The sequence below is a fragment of the Perissodus microlepis genome, chromosome 7 (genome assembly GCF_051167445.1).
Source record: "Perissodus microlepis isolate ML-2025 ecotype Zambia chromosome 7, ASM5116744v1, whole genome shotgun sequence".
Taxonomy (NCBI): domain Eukaryota; kingdom Metazoa; phylum Chordata; class Actinopteri; order Cichliformes; family Cichlidae; genus Perissodus; species Perissodus microlepis.
The window spans coordinates 28,813,695-28,827,323 of NC_140467.1; the positions used below are offsets into that span (position 1 = coordinate 28,813,695).

The 13,629-nt window shown below is 43.0% G+C and overlaps 1 pseudogene; it reads left to right on the forward strand.

Moving 5' to 3' along the window:
* Positions 1 to 6,396: 6,396 nt before the first annotated feature.
* On the forward strand, positions 6,397 to 9,435 carry LOC146383315 (uncharacterized; annotated as a pseudogene).
* The last annotated feature ends 4,194 nt before the right edge of the window (positions 9,436 to 13,629 follow it).

Genomic DNA, 13,629 nt, shown 5'->3' on the forward strand with positions numbered 1-13,629 from the left:
GACTGATCTTCATCTAATGATGGATTTCATATTGAACTGCAGCAGCAACCAATAGTGTTGGTCTCCAGTTGGTATCAAATAGTCACCATTGGTGACTGGTTAGCTTTAATAGCATAAAAATAATTTTCTTTTTCTCCAGTCTGATGTTTATCAGTTTGTTTAAATACAGTACTGTACAGAATTCTTCAGTCACCCCTCATTTCTTTATATTTCACTTCAAGCAATTCAAAGGTCAAAGTTCTTCTGTGGACATCGGCTGCTTTTTCACTCATTTTCAATCCAATCCTTTTCGCTCACCATTTTCACAGGAATGTTTGCTTGTTTCGTAAAACACTGATCTGTGAATAATTCAAGCATAAAAAAGCTCCAAACACAAGAAATGAACCAATGTTGTGTTAGGCTCCATGATTCTGTGTTAGAAGGAAAAGTGTTGTACCGACCAATAATAATCTTTTTTATTATTGATGCATTTATGTGTCCACAGCACCACTCAGCTAAAATGAAAGTGGGCTATGTCAGGCTGCATTTGTATTTGCATTATGGATCAACAATTGATCTGATTTGATTTTTTTGCAAGATTTTTTCAGAATGTTTGATGTTGGTTTGTTGTTTTTTCTCATCTGTCCTGACAGAAATGGTAAATGTAGTGGTGCAGTTTTTTCCTTACTTGCGCACTCAAAGAATTTTATTACTGCAAGCCTTATTCATCATCATCAGGATGTGTTCAGTCTGTTTGCTGCATTAGCTGATTTTCTCTGAGAAACATGGAAGGATTATTGAGATGGGTGGGGGAGGAGGTGAGGCTTTGTGTCATGTGATTTCACAGAAACTTTGGCACTGACCGTGAAACTGGTACAAGTAGTTTCATCTTTTCATATTTGAATTCTCAAAGGCTTCCACAGATCAGGGTGAACAGGTTGAAGCTGGTTGACCAGGATATGTCCTTCAATGCACAAATTAAACCAATTTGCTTTCTAACATTTGTGCTCTCTAAAATTAGAAACATCCTGTCTTAGAGTGTAATAACAAACAAAAAAAGCCTTCAGTTAATCCAAAATTCTGCAGCAAGAGTCCTGACAGGGACTAGAAAGAGAGAGCAGATTTCTCCTGTTTTGGCTTCCCTTCATTGGCTCCCTGTTAAATCCAGAATTCAAAATCCTGCTCCTCACATAAAGGTGTTAAATAATCAGGCCCCATCTTATCTTAATGACCTTGTAGTACCATATCACCCTATTAGAGCACTTCGCTCTCGCTCTGCAGGCCTACTTGTTGTTCCTAGAGTATTTAAAAGTAGAATGGGAGGGAGAGCCTTCAGTTTTCAGGCCCCTCTTCTGTGGAACCAGCTTCCTGTTTGGATTCGGGAGACAGACACTATCTCTACTTTTAAGATTAGGCTAAAAACTTTCCTTTTTGCTAAAGCAAATACCACATTTTTCTGACCATAAGCCGCACCAGATTATAAGATGCATTAAGCGAAACAAAATCAAGTCAAACTTTACTCAACTCATTCTTCTTGCTTCCTCCACTTCTCTACCATCGATTCATTAATGTTAAATTCTCTCACAGTTGCTCTATTCCCATGTTGTTGTAGTAGATTAATGACTAACCTCATATTGTGGATGGATTATCTCAGTTGTTCTCCTGACTGAAGTTTGGTCCGTTTACAGCATCCTGCCAGGCGATTGCATTTGTCCCCAACCATCGGGAACCCTCACATTAACTTTTGTCCAGTGGAAAAAAGTTAGCCTTCATCCTCCAGCTTCACTGTGTTTATGTTATGCTAACATAGCTGTGTCATGTAGCACATCATTATATACCAGCTAGTCCAACTTCAGTAACCCTACAGAGGTCATTGCTGTTTAGTTTTATGTCTTCATTTATGTTGGAAGTGATAGCAGAGTTGTACATTTTCATTTTTTCAGAAATCTCTGAGTCAGAACATGCTGTATCATGTTTAGGTGGAAACTAGCGAGCTAATTTCCTGCTAACTTCTAACTCTGTTAAATTTAATAATTAGGTTTAACATCCATGGATGCCTGGATGTTAAACCTAATTGTTACACCTGGTAAAGAAGCAACGCTGCTCATTTTATTAAAGATGAAAGAATTTAGACAGTTTTTAACTTTCAGTGATTCATACATAAGGCGCACTGTCGATTTTTGAGAAAATTAAAGGATTTAAGTGCACCTTATAGCCCGAAAAATACGTTAGGCTGGATCAGGTAAACCTGAATCATCTCTTAGTTATGCTCTAATACGGTCTTTAAGTGATGACGTATGACCCCTGCTCCCAGGCCCAAACTCTCCTGTGTTCAATATGGCGCAATCTGTGATCCTTGTTGTTTTAACCGATCTGGTTCAAAACAACACTCTAATCTGTCATTTTACCGGTTTCCTTGTGAAGTTGATAAGGTACCTTACAATGAATAAATGAATGAATAAACTTGTAAGATAAGAGCAAGTGGGTTCTTACTTTAGTTAGCTAATATAGCTAGCGCTGAACAACTAAAGATAAGATAAGATAAGATAAGAAAACCTTTATTAGTCCCACACGTGGGAAATTTGTTTTGTCACAGCAGGAAGTGGACAGTGCAAAAGTTATGAGGCAAAAATTAGGATACAATAAGAATAAATACAGTACACAACTGTACAGAATAGAATAAAATAAAATACTATATACAGTAGAATAAAATAAAATAAATATACAATAAGGTAAAAATAGAATACAAATGCTATATACAACTGAGTAAAAATACAACGATGACAGAAAAGATTATTGCACTTAGTGTTATTGCACATGTGTGGATGTGTGTGTTTGATCAGTTAAAGTCTTTATTGTGGAGTCTGACAGCAGTGGGGAGGAAAGACCTGCGAAATCTCTCCGTCCCACACCGTGGGTGCCGCAGTCTCCCACTGAAGGAGCTGCTCAGTGCTGTCACAGTCTGCTGCATGGGGTGGGAGATGTTGTCCAACAGTGATGACAGCTTAGCCACCATTCTCCGGTCACTCACCACCTCCACTGGGTCCAGAGGGCATCCTAGAACAGAGCTGGCCCTTCAGATCAGCCTGTTCAGTCTCTTCCTGTCCCCGGCAGAGATGCTGCCGCCCCAGCAGACCACACCATAAAAGATAGCAGAAGCCACCACAGAGTCATAGAAGGTCTTCAGGAGTGGGCCCTCCACTCCAAACGACCTGAGTCTCTGCAGCAGGTACAGCCTGCTCTGCCCTTTCCTGTAGAGGGTGTCTGAGTTATGAGTCCAGTCCAGTCTGTTGTTCAGATGAACACCAAGGTACCTGTAGCTGTCCACAGCCTCAATGTCCATACCTTGGATGTTCAGTGGTTGCAGTGGAGAATGCTTGTGCCTGCGGAAGTCTACCACCAGTTCCTTGGTTTTACTGGCATTGATCTGGAGGTAGTTCAGCTGGCACCAGTCCACAAAGTCTTGGGTCAGTCCTCTGTACTCCTTGTCGTCCCCATCAGTGATGAGGCCGACTATTGCAGAGTCATCAGAGAACTTCTGCAGGAAGCACTGGGTGGAATTGTGGGAGAAGTCTGCAGTGTAGATGGTGAAGAGGAACGGAGCCAGAACCGTTCCCTGTGGGGCCCCCGTACTGCAGACGACCCTGTCCGACACACAGCCCTGAGTCCTCACATACTGTGGTCGGTCGGTGAGGTAGTCCATAATCCAGGTAGTGAGGTGGTGGTCCACTCCAGAGTTCACCAGCTTGTCCTTTAGAACCGAGGGAAGAATGGTGTTGAAGGCACTGGAGAAATCAAAGAACATGATTCTCACAGTGCTCCCAGCGGTCTCCAGGTGAGCGAGGGAACGATGTAGGAGGTGAATGACGGCATCATCCGCTCCAATTCCAGGCTGGTAGGCAAACTGAAGTGGGTCCAGTGATGAGCTTATTAGGCGCCAAAGCTGAGCCAGGACCAACCGCTCCAGGGTCTTCATCAGGTGGGATGTCAGAGCCACCGGCCTGTAGCTGTTGAGGTCCTTGGGGCGTGAAGTCTTTGGCACTGGTACAACACAGGAGGTTTTCCAGAGCTGTGGGACTCTTCCCAGCCTCAGGCTCAGGTTGAAGAGGTGCTCCATCACCCCACACAGTTGGTCCGCGCAGGACCTGACGACCCTCGAGCTGATGCCATCTGGGCCCGCTGCCTTCTTGCCATTAATCCTCCTCAGTTCCCTCCTAACCTGGGTGGTTGAGAGAGACAGGCTGGAGCCTTGTGTTGAGTGTGTATTGGATGCTGTTGTTGGGGGTGGGGAGGAGTGAGCAGGGTGAATAGAGGAGGTGTGAAGTGTCTGAGGTGTCAGAGGTGGAACAGCAGCAGTGGGGGTGGGTGAGTCTGCAGCCGATGTTGCAGACTGCCTCATGGCTGAATCAAATCGGTTGAAGAAATGATTCAGTTCATTTGCCCACCTCACATCCCTCCCAGGCAGAGAGTTCTGCTGTTTGTGGCCCGAGATGGTTCTGAGGCCTCTCCAGACTTCACCAACGTTGTTTTGTTGAAGCTGGTTCTCCATCTTCTGCCTGTAGCTGGTTCTCCATCTTCTGCCTGTAGCTGTCCTTCCCATTCCTTATCAGTCCCCTCAGCTCTCTCTGCACCCTTTTCAACTCCTCTTTGTCTCTGGATTTGAAGGCCCCCCTCTTCTGCTTGAGGACGGTTTTAATTTCTGGGGTAATCCAAGGTTTGTTGTTGGAGAAACACCGCACAGTCCTGGTAGGTACGGTGTTATCCACACAGAAATTTATATAGTCAGTAATGCATGTAGTAAGGCTGTCGATGTCCTCTCCGTGGTCATCACAAATCACCTCCCACACAGTCGACTCAAAACAATCCTTAAGAGCCTCCTCGCTCTCCTCCGACCATCTCTGTACTGTGCGGGTGGCTGGTGGCTCCCTGCGCACTAAGGGCTCATACACAGGGACAAGGTGCACCAGGTTGTGATCAGATCTGCCCAGGCGAGGGAGAGGTGATGATCTGTATGCCTCTTCTGCATTGGCATACAGTAAGTCCAGTGTTTTATTGTCTCTGGTTGGGCAGGTCACATACTGGGTGAAGGTGGGCAGTGTGGAGTCCAGTGAGGCATGATTGAAGTCCCCTGATATTATGAGAAGGGCTCTCGGTGATTGTGTTTGCAGTCTGCTGACCACAGAGTGGAGAGAGTCACAGGCTGCATCCGCGTTGGCTGAGGGGGGGACATACGCTGTTATCGCGATAACATGCGAGAACTCCCGGGGCAGGTAGTACGGACGCATGCTAACGGCTAACAGCTCAATGTCTCTGCTGCAGAGTTGCTCTTTTACAGTGATGTGCCCAGGGTTACACCATCTGTCGTTCACAAAAACTGCCAGTCCCCCTCCTTTCCTCTTACCGCTGTCTCTGGTCCTGTCCGCTCGCAGCAGCTGGAATCCCGGTAGTGTCACGCTCGTGTCCGGAGTTAGCGATGTTAGCCACGACTCCGTTAGCATCATGATGCTACATTGCCGGTACTCCCTCTGTGACCAGGTTAGCGACGTGAGCTCATCCATCTTATTGGGCAAAGATCTTACGTTTCCAATAATTACAGAAGGAAGAGATGGTCGATAACGTCTCCTTCTCGGGCGACGGCGCTCCTTCCCAGCACGACACCCCCGTCTTTTCCTCCTCAGCTCGCTGGGAATGTCGGGTCTGTCCGCCGGCAGTACCGCTGCAGGACGCAGCGCTAACAGCTGATCCTTACTGTAAACAAAGGATCGCTGCTCTGGGTCCCCAGACACGGGTGAAAAAAGTAGAAATAAACTGAGAAAAACGACCAGGACTAGCACAAAACGGTAGAACATGGTTGCAGAGTCTAATTACTAATACGTTAGTTATAAAAAAAATTACGAGAAAAAAGATAAGAAAGAAAGAAACTCAGAATGAGCAGAGCTGCTGTAACAGGCTGCCGCACACGGGGGGCGCCGGAAGTAATGGCTAAAACCCGCTAGTAAAAGACACACCGGCTTTTACAAGTAATTTTACTTATATAGACTATGGATTTTATTGTATTTTCGCACTGAAAGACATCACCGCATGTTTGATGTCATTTTTATTTCTCCAAGCAAAGATTGAAAGCTAAGGGTCACTTTGCTATATATTAACCATAGCTAGCTTTCAACACTCAGAGGAATCAAAATTACATCCAAAAAGTGTTGTCTATGTAAGAAAATACATTAAAATCCATAGCTTATGTGTGAGTTAATGACCAAAACAGAGATCTAACCAACAAATAGCTTGCAAAATTTGACAGCACTTAACCTTTCTGCTAAGTTTAAAAACCAAATAGTACAACAATATGTAAGATTTTAATAATTAGGGTCACTGTCTGTGAAGGCTCTCAGTCATCCAGGTCATTGTAATCTAAGGAGCATGGAAAGAAAAGCGTCTGGACTTCTTTAAGTTTCTTGAAGACATTTCACCTCTCATCCGGATGAGAGAAGCTTCAAGAAACTTTAAGAAGTCAAGACGCTTTTCTTTTCAAGCTCCTTAAATTACTGTCATGTAACTAATGGAGGGCTACTGTAGGATCAGAAATTTCTCTCTCCCTTTTTAAACACGTCCACAGATGTGAAAACTTCACCCCAAACTGCAACTCAAGAGTCTGCAGTTGGCACTTCCCTCAAGGAAACATTTGCATGGAACGACGGTAAGTCTTTCCAGTTCCCAGATGACCACAAACCTGTTAGAAAAAATAAGAAAAAACAGAGGTCCCAGCTAGTGGTGAAAATCAGAGTGAAAGATACATCATTCCAGCAATGCAGATACACAGATAGCTACTGCAAGTTACTCAAGTTTTTCCAACAGTCTTCTGGTGCTAGAGATTCAGAATGACATACTAAGACAAGAGAATGAAAAACTAAAAAAAAAACAAGTAGAGAATCAGAATCAGACTTTCTCATTCAGTCAAATATCTGACAACCCTGAAAGGGTCCAGTACTATACTGGATTGTGTAACAGTCACAATGGTGTGGTGTCCCTTTAAGACAACCCAAGTCGAGGGTTGATGGTGTCATCAGTTTGTGCCACTGCTGCTCTCTCTCTCTGTGATTGTGTGGACATGTGCTTGCACGCTAGTGCATGAGGAGGGACGGATTTTATGTTTTACCTCTCCAGACATCTTTGTTTGCAACGTTATGGGTTGTACGAACACTGTGCGCTATGTTTGTTAAGCTGCAGCCGTTCAACCGGGCTTATATGGTTGATGAAGAGAAGGTATATTAAAGCACACACTGTGGAATTCCCAACGCCAGCGCGAGTGTGTATTCTTTTGGCTACTCTGCTAAGTGTTTTGCCGCCTCCTCTCAACCACTAAACGCAACCCGACGTTACAAAATGGCGCCCGAACATCTTCTCTTGGACCTCAGTGTGCAGTATCTTCGAGCAGTTGATGATTGTTACATAAAAAGGTACGACGCGGCGAAGTGGATGTCTGCCGTGTTTCGCGGGAACGGACCAGGCTGGCCTGGACGCGGACGTCGGGAGGATCAAAGGGTCGCGGCGGTGCATTTCCGTGGCAACGACTGGAGCCGCTCCAGCGCTGTTTGTGGACTGTGGTGCCGTTCTCTGTTTGGCCTCTTCGTCGTGGCTCCATTGGATGTGCGGGGACCTGCGTTTCCTGGGCGTGGGTTCGAGGCAGCTTTGCCATAGTTCCTGAATTTGCATTTTTTTCTTATGTATTTCGTGTTGGTTACTGTTGTAACGTGACTGTTGTTTAAGTTTTCTACTGTACTTCCTGGTACTGTTGTCGCATATTATGCTTACTGTTACTGTTTTTGAGGAAAAAGAAGAAACACAATGAAAGAAAAAGGGAATTTCATTCTGTAATTGTCCTGGCTATCCTAAGTTTATTTTCTTTCTTTAGCATTTATTTAAATGGACATTCACCATGCGGGACACTGTCATGTATGCCAGTTTGTCGATTTTGCACTGTACATTTCCCTGTTTTGGTTTTAACGTCTTATCCTGCTGACCATGTATGGAGGCTGGTTAAGTCTGGACTGTACCAATGCTGTAAGGGTGTGTAACAATTCCTCCACAACCTGCTTACTACCTAAAGTAGCTATGTGTAGTGAAAGGGGGTAGCGGGAGGAGGGTCACCTGGGTCCGGCTGAGGACAGCCTTTGTTTAACCCGGGGGGAATATGTAACAGTCACAATGGTGTGGTGTCCCTTTAAGACAACCCAAGTCGAGGGTTGATGGTGTGATCAGTTTGTGCCACTGCTGCTCTCTCTCTCTGTGATTGTGTGGACATGTGCTTGCACGCTAGTGCATGAGGAGGGACGGATTTTATGTTTTACCTCTCCAGACATCTTTGTTTGCAACGTTATGGGTTGTACGAACACTGTGCGCTATGTTTGTTAAGCTGCAGCCGTTCAACCGGGCTTATATGGTTGATGAAGAGAAGGTATATTAAAGCACACACTGTGGAATTCCCAACGCCAGCGCGAGTGTGTATTCTTTTGGCTACTCTGCTAAGTGTTTTGCCGCCTCCTCTCAACCACTAAACGCAACCCGACGTTACAATTGCCTGATGCTGCTACTGTCCTGTTTTTAGAAACCCTTCTTTACAGATTTGAGCTCAAATATCATTCTGATTGGACTGTCCAAATGATGCCCCTGGTTGACCAGTTATTTCTAACCCTGATGAAGCTCAATTGTGGCTTAATTGTGGCCATGTAGACCTAGCTACAAGGTTTAACTGCAGCACAGCCACAGCAACTAATATTTTTACAACAATATGAAACTGTATGACATTTTGTATGTTGGCATGCTGGAAAACAACATTCCTCCTAATGGTGTAATAACCTTTGTAAGCAACTTGTATGATGGAAGTGCCTCAGATAAGGCCATAACAGCTGACTGTGGAGCACTGCAACATCTACAACCAGGTGACATGGTCATTGCAGATAAGGGCTTTACAATTTGGGACATCCTACTAGAGGGGGTCTCACTGAACATTCCGTCTTTCTTTACCAATGGACAGTTCACGCAGGAGGAAGTGAACAACAACAACAGGAAGATTTCCTGCGCAAGAATACATGTAGAGCGTTCTGTAATGATAGTTGCTATTGTTGAAGCTACCCACAGGGGGCGCTCTGGAATCAATAAGATATACAGACTAGAAGAAGAAGTGATCGTTGTAGAAAGAATAATAAACAGCTAGCTGAAGCTAGCACCAGGAGCAATTCTTGATGTTTTATTCATAGAGGAATAAGAACATTGCACGTTCCATTCAAAGACTGAAAATTTTTCTCAATTTTGTATCACATCCTACATCACTTCAGAAAAAATATTAATAAGATCTTGAAAGCATGTGTATGTCTTACAAATTTATGAAAACCTATTCTGTCAGGGCTCTGTGTGCGGGCAGGTGGAGATGAGGATCCAAATGCAGGACTCGGACACTGAATTGCAAAAACCTCAGCTTTATTGCTGGCCAAAAAAACCAAAATATTAACTGAGCAATGATACTGAACACAGAAACACACAGGGAAGTCTGAGGGTTCGATGCGACACTGAGCAAGGGCAAACGCAGGGCTAATATAAACAGGGAGGTAATCAGGAAATGGAAGACGGGAGGGAGACACCGCTGGGAGAGATTAGTGCCCTTTCTCAATTCTCAAGTACGCGAGTACGTAGAACGCACGGGAGTACGGACTCGCCGAGAACGCGAGTACGGACTCGCGATTTGTACAATTGGAACACCAGCGTACTTGATGATGTCACAGGTCCAGAGTTTTTACTGCCGTCCCCTCTTAATTTAACTGTGAGTAATATGTTATGAAGCTTAACTTTAATCACAGCCAAACCGGTTTACTCAGGAAGAAATAAAACACTGAAATAAACCAAACATTAACATTTAGAAGTGATCTAAGTGACTTATATATCATGTTTAACCTCAGTAGTGAAATCTCTATTAATAAAAATAGTGTACATGTACATACGTGTACATACCTTAATAAAAACAAGCAGGTGAGATGTTAGAACGCTTTTTATTTTTATTTTAGTGGACACTCAATACAATAGACAGCTGCTGGGGTTTGTTTAACCTGCGTAGCGAAAAGACCACGGGGGGGTTGAAAACGATGTGCCGGGAGTCCGCTGTTCTCGCCGGCTCTAATAATCCTCGACCTCGCTGTCTGCTATGGAGCGAGCGGGTCACAGACGTCTCCGAAAACGTCGGAGCGCGTTTGGAAATATATGATATCTTGATAAATCGAGCAGATATTTGAAGTTTACACAGCTACATTCTCGCTTGAAAAGAACTTAAACGTTTATTTTGTGACCCAGAAAGAGTAATATTTAAAAGTTTTTAGCCCCACTCATCCGCCATTGCCACGTTTGAGTTTTGGACGAAATGCATTCTGGGATATTTAGCTGTACCAAGTCCACACAAGTCACCACCGATGCATGCTCGATAAAACGGGCAGAGCGAGAACACATTTTTCGCATTCTCGGCTTGATGCGTACTTCGAATTGGAACAGTACTTGGTCTCTGACTGATGACGTGTCACGAGTACACGAGAACGCAAGTACGCACAAGTACGCATATTGAGAAAGGCCCCCCGGCTAACGAGACAGGGGGGGAAGCGAAGCTGGACGCACTGACATAAGACACAATCTTTCAAAATAAAACAGGAAACAATACACAAAGACACAGACTAAGAAACAGAGACTTTACACGGGCAGAACTATTCCTAAACCAGAATGAGCTGGAACATACTAAATAATACTAATAATCATCATCATCATCATCATCATACAATAGATCAAGAAAATAACCAAAAATACAAAATACAACCAGAACTTTAATCATAATACAGAAATATACCAGAATAACTGAAACATAGATTTATTATAATAATCAACAAAGCACCAGTGAAACAGAAAACAATCAATCATTCAAAAATAAACCAAAACATAAGAAATTCAAAATGCTGGGTCAAAATGACCCAGAACCGTGACATATTCTCCGTGAAATTGAATGAATTATACCAGTGAGATGGTGTCATGGTGTCATTAACAGCCCAAGTTTGTTCTCTAATGACAGGCAAGATTACAAAGTCACATGGAGTCCAAATAATAAAGTGAGAGCTTTTTGCCCCCATGAGATATAGGTTGCCCTGGATCTGATGACAGTAGTTGTGATTCTTTTTTAATACCAGGGAACCACTTGTCTTGTCCAGCTGTAAGAAAAAGTCCTTACTTTCTACTGCCTGCAAAACAGTTCTGGTTCTGGCTGACTAAGGTGCATTTCACCTCAATGATGCAGTCATTAGAAACTGTCCCATCTGGAGAACCACCAAGCAGGCCACTGTTGGATAAAAACTGTCCCCTCTCCTTGATAGCTGCACCAGTACAGTCAGTGTACAGCTGCTTGTCCTTGGCTCATGAAGGATCCCCCAATCACATGCCTTTGGGGATGAAAATACCACTTAGTCATAAATGAATTCTTAGAAGCACAGACCCTTTCCACTAACAAATTACTTTAGATCCTTCTGTCAAGTTGTACTGGCCAAGCAGAGTCTTAAATAAGGAAGGAGGGTATGAGCGCCGCTGGACTGCACCCAGGACCAAACCAAAGTTGCTGGCTGTGATTCTCTTCTTGCAATATGCTGACCTTTTATAAATAAATACAAATTAAGAGGCAAGGCAAGACAAGTTTATTTATATAGCACAATTCAACAACAAGGTGATTCAAAGTGCTTTACAGAGACATTAAAAACAAAAACAAATAAAAAGCATGATTTAAAATTGATTAAAAAACAGTAGATAAAATCAGTAGTTAAAATTTTAAGTTTTGAAATTTAAGCTTAAAAGTGTGGATTTGGTGTTTTATTCAAATGCAGCTGAGAATAGGTGAGTCTTCAACCTGGATTTAAATAAACTGAGTGTTTCAGCTGATCTGAGGCTTTCTGGGAGTTTGTTCCAGATATATGGAGCATAAAAGCTGAATGCAGCTTCTCTGTGTCTGGTTCTGACTCTGGGAACTGATAAAAAACCGGATCCAGATGACCTGAGGGATCTGGAAGGTTCATACTGGGTCAGGAGGTCACTGATGTATTTTGGTCCTAAACCATTCAGAGCTTTATAGACCAGCATCAGAACTTTAAAGTCTATCCTCTGATGGACAGGCAGCCAGTGTAAAGACCTCAGAGCTGGACTGATGTGGTCCACTTTTTTGGTCTTAGTGAGGACTCGAGCAGCAGAGTTCTCAATGAGCTGTAGTTGTCTGACTGATTTTTTAGGTAGACCTGTAAAGATGCTGTTACAGTAATCAAGCCTGCTAAAGATGAATGCATGGACCAGTTTTTCCTGGTCCTGTTGAGACATCAGATCTTTTATCCTTGAATTATTCTTGGTGATAGTAAGCTGATTTTGTTATTGTCTTAATGTGTTTTTCTAAGTTTAGGTCTGCATCCATCACTACACCCAAATTTCTCGCCTGGTTTGTGGTTTTTAGGTGTATAGATTGAAGTTCTCTGGTGACCTGTAATCGTTTTTCTTTGGCACCAAAGACTATTACTTCAGTTTTGTTTTTGTTTAGCTGGAGAAAATTGTGGCACAACCAGTCATTAATTTCCTCAATGCATTCACACAGTTCACTAAAATTTCTTGCTTAACACCTAACACCATAGATTTAATTTCAAACCAATTTCTTACCACAATGCATTCTTTATTTGCCCAACTGCTCCTTCCTTGATCTGTTTCTTCTCTTCCTCAGACACAGCCAGTGATGCCAGTAGATAACTAACCTTGTCTTCTGCTTGGGCATAACCCAGGTTCCTCAGCACTCCATTAAATGTCTTGGATGGTAGAGTCTAGATTTAAAGCAAAAGGATTTTAAAGGTTTTCCTGGGACCAAGCAATTTTGACCACAGAGTAGACAAAGTCATAAAATTAAAGTTGGGACAGCGGAGGCAAACAATCTGATGTCTCTAGTTTACACGAGTTTACATGTATAATTTATACCACGTGTTAAAGTAAAATTACCTGAGGGCATTCTGGACTCCAAATCCACCCCATCCCAGTAAAATGCTGAAATTTCAATAGAGATGCCAGTACCCATTCTTTGTCCTCCTGGGTGACAGGTCTTTTGACTCCAGCTGCAAAATAAAAAAATGAAAACAAAACAAAACATACTTTTAGTGCTCTAAATAAATAATCATTTTAAGCTCAGATACCATCAAGCATTTTATATAGGACTATTCACTTAAAGCACATTGAAAATTTTTTGATGTATGCTACGTGTGTGTCTCACTATAAAACACAATGCTTTTTAAAAAGTTAAGAGAATAATTAATACAAAGAGCAAATTTTAAATTAATAACTGACCTTGTGTTGTTGATGATGTCATCTCAGACACTCTCTCAGCAGCAATTTCTTCTGCTTTGGATGATTTCACCCTCTTCCACACACATTCCACGTCAGTGCGAGACACATTCTTCTCCACCAAAATCAACAATGCAGCCATATGATGGCACTTATCTTTGCCAATCGGGCACTAACAGGGGCTGAACCTCACTGACTGTTCCTCAACATGCACCTACATTGAAAGAAAGTTAATGCTTACCCCAAACACTGGCAGTGCTTTTTGTGTGT